The following is a 6,000-nucleotide window of genomic DNA, read 5'->3' as shown; positions in this document are numbered from 1 at the left end:
CACAACCATTACCCACGACTCACCTGGCCAGGGCCCCCTTACCTCTGGTGTGTCACCTCACTGGGACAGTAAGGGATTAATTCCCTCTTTATTCCTGCTAATTTAAAGCTCCTCTCACTCAACCCTTGAGAGAACTACCCTAGCCGCAATCTGTCTCCCCTGCTGTCCAGTGTGGGAAACATGCTAGGGTAAGGTTCACTATTTCACAAGTTCAGAGGTATAGGCCAGGAAAGATGAGGCGTATTCATGCTGAGAGAGAAGAAAATTAATCTTACTTTTAGTTCATGATACAGTAGTATATAATAGCTTTTTTTATTTTGTGATGTTTTAGCTCGTAATCAGACTCGATTGAACTCTTTCTCTTCCAGAGGACGTTTAAGAATGTCCAGAACCGAGCTCCTTTTGAAACACATGCAGGCTGCAAAGACCACATGGGGACTAAGCCTGGACCTGATGCCTTTGGCTTCACTAACCAAGGTGAGTCTAATACTGCCTAATATCACAAAACCTAACGACTCTTCCATAGTAATGTTCTTCATTGCTGGAGCAGCCAGGCTGAAAACTGTGTGAATGTGATCTATGTGACTGAAGTTATCATCAGAAGACCCCCCCCCCCCCCCCCCCCCGGTCTGCATTAGGCTCAGCTGGGATATAGGGAGGAGAGGAGGAGATACTCTCAGATGGCCAGGCAATGATAAAGATAGACACAAAGTAATGAGCTGTAAAATGAGGAAAATGTCACCCCGAGCCTCAGTGGAGAGATGGGAGGGATGAGAGGACAATAGAGTGCTATAGTCATGATGTGTGGTGTCTGGGTCGTGACAGAGTGATGGAGATGGGCGGGGCTCTCCCAAGTGACACAGGGGAGGGGGTGGGGACGCTAGTCATCAAGGCACAGTCATATCTTCAACTAGCTCGTTGTACCACTGAGCCTTTTGTCTTAGTTTAAATACAGTAATTGTCATGTGTGCTCCCTCTCCAGCCTCTAGGTCACCAGGCTGCTCGTTATGGCGCACACCTGTCACCCTCATTATGCTTGCATCAGCGCATAATGACACTCACCTGGACTCCATCACCTCCTTGATTACCTGCTCTATATATGTAACTCCCTTTGGTTCCTTCCCCAGGCGTCATTGCTTCTGTTTCAGTTCTCTGTCTGTACGTTGTTCGTGTTTCTTTTTTTTTATTATGTTTCATTTATTTAATGATTCACTACCTGAACTTGCTTCCCGACTCCCAGCGCACACGATACAATAATGTAGGCCTAGTGCTATAACAGTAATAGCAACCCATAGATTGGTCATGGAGCCAGTCACTCTAGCTTAGTGTTAGATCTTGACCATGTAGGGAAGCAGAGACTGTGGATTAAGCAAATATTCTGATTGTAATCGATCGGCTGGATAAAGAGTTGCACTGGAGCGCAACACTGTCAGGATGTATTAGCCCTCTAGCTGAACTCTGACAGTCATGCCTTCAGAGACCATGCCTTCAGAGACCATGCCTTCAGAGACCATGCCTTCAGAGAGCACAGCTGGCAATTTGGTCGCATTAACGGGATAGACTCAATTTCTACTGTCTCTCAAGCACTACACTGCTCTTCATTGGTGTATAGAGCAGTTGGATTCAGCTGCGGGACAATTTTTTTTCTTGAGCTGATGGTCGGGGGCTAAAACAACATAATTACAAATAATTTGTAGACTGCATATTGACTGCAAAAAGCCCAAACATATATCATATTTGACTAAAACATAATAATTTACAACCTTGCTTACATTTGTATACGATCACGTGTCTCTCTTATGTGTGGGAATACTTGGGTACAGATTTCTTAAATTAAAATCACTTGGAGCTGATTTTTATTTTATGTCCAACAATGATAATAAAAATAAAAAAATGTTTAACTTAGAGGGCCAAATAAAACCACCGCCAGTTGGGGAAGCCTGGTATAGAGGTTGACAGGTTAACCGTAATCCCTCATCTCTGTGTACATGTTAGATATGTTTTAGTGGGTGAGGGATATTTCTAGTTGTGGATGTGTGACTGTTGAATTGAGGACAATTTCTCCTTGAAAGGACAAATATAATATGGTCATTTTTATCCAGTTGACTTAGTCGCCGGAGTAAAACCTACAGGTCTGGTGTCGCAATCATACTACTGAGCCATCTCTTAATCAACATACTGTAAATCATCATCCCAGTGTGTGTTGACTGTTCTCACCCTGTTCTTCTCTGTTGATCAGTTTCAACCCCAACCTGTGTGCCCGGAGCTGGGTGTTGTCTGGGGGCCAGGCAGACCTGCTGAGAGACCACTGCCACAGGGCCTTGAACAGTTCCCACATTAACAAGATGGTGCAGGAGACCCAGGCCCAGTTCAGCACCATGTTCAGCCTGGAAGCCACAGACAGCCAGGGGGACGCCAGCACCGTCAGACACACAACAGAGAAGCTATAGGTTCCTGGAGGTCTGCTCCTTGTAACTCCCCCTCAGTACTGAAATTTGCTCCACTCTCCACTTCCTAAAGACTAATATTAAGGCTGCATTCTAATTTGGAATTCACACACAGAACATACATGTCAAAATAAGATTTGCATGGAAGTTTGAGTGACAGGAAGGGATATCAAGGTAGGATCCAGCCCCCAAGGAATGTGATTGGCTGCTTTGTTTGGACAGTAAGACCACAATAATTTATAATAGTATATGCCATTTAGAAGACTATTTTATCCAAAGCAACTTAGTCATGCGTGCATGCATTTTATGTATGGGTGGTCCCGGGAATTGAACCCATTACCCTGACGTTATAAGCACCATGCTCTTCCAACTGAGCTACAGAGGACCACAATTGTTTTATTTTAACTTTTTTCGAGAAGGAAAAAGAAATGCTATTTTACTAGAACTTGTAAATATGTTTTTTGTATTTGTATATGATACATTGTAAACTGAGGACTCACTTGAAGGTTCTTATAGAACCCATACACTGCGTCATTGCAATGCTACAGCACTTTAGTTTTCTTCTGGTCATTCATTCTCCTGATCTTCTGCCTTTCTTGCCACTTTTCCTTTTCTATCTCACACTTTCAGGTGCACCGTTTCTGTATATCAGGTATACACCATGTTTTATATTTGTCTCTGAGCCAATGAGTTTATACTTTATCTGAGGGTTTGGCTGTCAATCTAATTTTATTTCAAAAATATTTTCTGTCCTTTCTAAATCTCGGAGCTATTTTTCCTCCTATTCCCATTTCCCCTCTAGTGTAGTACCAGGGACCTAGGTCAAGGCCTCTGAGAGTTAGTGATTGTAATGAAAGTCTGTAGTTAAGCCTGTAGTTACCTTTGTAGTGAGTACCTGTAATGGACGCCTAATGTGTGTAATCATGGGCTATCTGCAGTGATCCGTCCCTGTCTGATTTGAATGTAGCCACTATTTGACTTCTACCCCATTGAGAGTTGTTGATGGTGGGAAAGGGTCCAGGGAGAAATGGACTTTGAGGTAATAAAGCAGCAGTAAAAGACTGTCAGCAGCACTGCCTTATATCAACCTGGACTCAGGGGTAGACGATTTCTACATTGGCCTCTTGACCCAATTTCCACTAGATAACCCAGCCACAAAGTCAACAGCTTTACCATTTTGACAACAAATGCTGCTCCGGCGGGAGAAATCAATAGGCGAATATCACAGCTGAACACAACACTGGAGAGTGAGTAATACTGTGAAACACTATCATTCCCCTATTAATACAGATATATTATGGACATTTTCACAAATTGCAATGCATTTTTAGATATAATCACGTGTAGCACCTTTAAGTAACCTTCTGTCTAATGCAACCATACCTAACATATCCTACTAATTGAGCGTCTCAGGTTTACCTTTACTATGTTACGTCTAGCATATGAGACCAGCCTGCATGTATATGCTGCTGCATATCAGTGGTGAAGCATGATCTTTTCTCAGCAGATTGAATTGAAACTCAATGTTCTACTTTATGTCCATTATTCAGCACGGAAGACAAAAACATTGACACTGATCAACCAAATGGACATTGGTGATCGGGGTGAGAAATAGTGTTGGAAACATGTTTATTTCAACATTACAAAGAAATACTCTTATAAACAATGACAACACTGCCATGTGGTTTTCAAACAGCAAGGCTCAGTGCAACATCAGTTTCGTAGATGCACTTTCTCGACTTCACTTCCGTCTGCAGTCGGTTGCTTCAGTCTTACCACTCGAACAAGCCCAATGACATGCCTACTCTTAAAATGGCAGTTTCTACACTGTTGGATTACCTCATGGAGCAAACATTTATTTCATTTAGGGCTCTATTCAATCTGTAATCCTGAAGCGTTACAGATTCCGCGATAGAAATGTAAGGGTCATTTTCGATTAATCCGAAGTAGCTTTTACCTTGAATGCAGTCTCCGCTAAAGCAGGAACATTGCCTTTAAATTTCAACCACACTGTGAAGCTGAACTTCCGCGATGCGGATTGAATAGAGCCCTTAGTGACAGTTCCACCTGAAACTAGTGATGGGAGTTGAGAAGACAATGGTAACTTCCAAGTTGAGAATTAAGGAAGTATCACCCAAAACATTTTAGTTGAAAATTTGCTGCCGGTGCTTTACACTAGCTAAGGTGTAATGATAGTATGAAAGCATTCACATCAGTGGAGGCTCCTCAGAGGAGGACCATCCTCATTGAATTTAATATAACCCTAAATAGTGAAACATTAAAGTTATCCTTTTTAGATAAAACTATACTAAATATATTCACATCACCAAATAATTGATTAAAACATTGTTTTGCAATGAAGATCTACAGTAGCCACAGAAGCACTCTGTCGGGTAGCACCATGGTGTAGTTAGCTTCTGTCCTCCTCTGGGTACATTGACTTCAATACAAAAGAGGCTCATGGTTACTGGTTACAATACTAAGAGGCTCATGGTTCTCACTGTCTTCCATATATGTACACAGTAATTATAACTTCCATACGTCCTCCAACCTATCAGAGCTCTTTCAGCATGAACTGACATGTTGTCTAGTACTGAAAGCATAGGCTACAGCTAGCTAGTACTGTAGGGCATAAAATGTGGTGAGTTATTGACTCAAAGAGAGAGAGAAAGACAATAGTTGAACAAATTAATTCCTTCTGAATTTAAGGAGAAGCATGAGGGATAGAGCTAGCTATATTTGGTTGTATTATTATTTACTTTCACTTAGCTAACAAACACAGCTAGCTAGTTTAGTCTACTGAAACACCCAGCTCAAACAGAGAGGGATGCTATGTTAGCTAGCTGGCTATAGCTAGGTAAGCTTTTGGTTTTATTAATTTATTGCCACTGGGGCCTACTAAACTGCTTTCTGACTGTACACTGTACTGCATGATTGTAGCGGGTTTACTAATGTGTTAGTTATAGTAGTTCTGGTTGACTATGACATGACAACGATGTGTAGCGGTTAGCGGTCATGATATGAAGTTTGGCTTGGAAAAGTTTTTTCGCCTGGTCACGGACAGCTGATGTGTTGTGCACTGAAGTCCACAAACGAAGAGGTGAGAGGAGGAGAGCACGTAGATCGTTGCAAGGAATTATATATACAATAAGCAAAGTGATCATGCTGCTTTTATGTGGCTACCATGAAAGTCAACTGTTTGCGTGTGATCAGGGGTGTATTCATTCCACCGACATGGTTAAAAAACATTTCTTAAACGGAAGCAAACGGGCATAAACATTGTCCAATAGATACTCTAATTTTCAACTGATGGACTAATGATTACACCCTAGAGAGGCTAGATGCAGGCCAGAGTGTTCAAGGCGGTATTGAATGTGTAACTGTCTGTCACCTTGATTAAATCAAATCAAATTGTATTTGTCACATGCGCCGAATACAACCGGTATATAGACCTTAAAGTGAAATGCTTATTTACAAGCCCTTAACCAACAATGAAACATAAGTGATAAGTAAAAAAATAGATAATTTTTTACATTTTTATAAAAGTAACAAA

The sequence above is a fragment of the Salvelinus fontinalis genome, chromosome 20, assembly GCF_029448725.1.
Source record: "Salvelinus fontinalis isolate EN_2023a chromosome 20, ASM2944872v1, whole genome shotgun sequence".
Classification (NCBI taxonomy): domain Eukaryota; kingdom Metazoa; phylum Chordata; class Actinopteri; order Salmoniformes; family Salmonidae; genus Salvelinus; species Salvelinus fontinalis.
The sequence above is the reverse complement of the archived record's forward strand: the minus strand, read 5'-3'. Positions refer to the sequence as shown.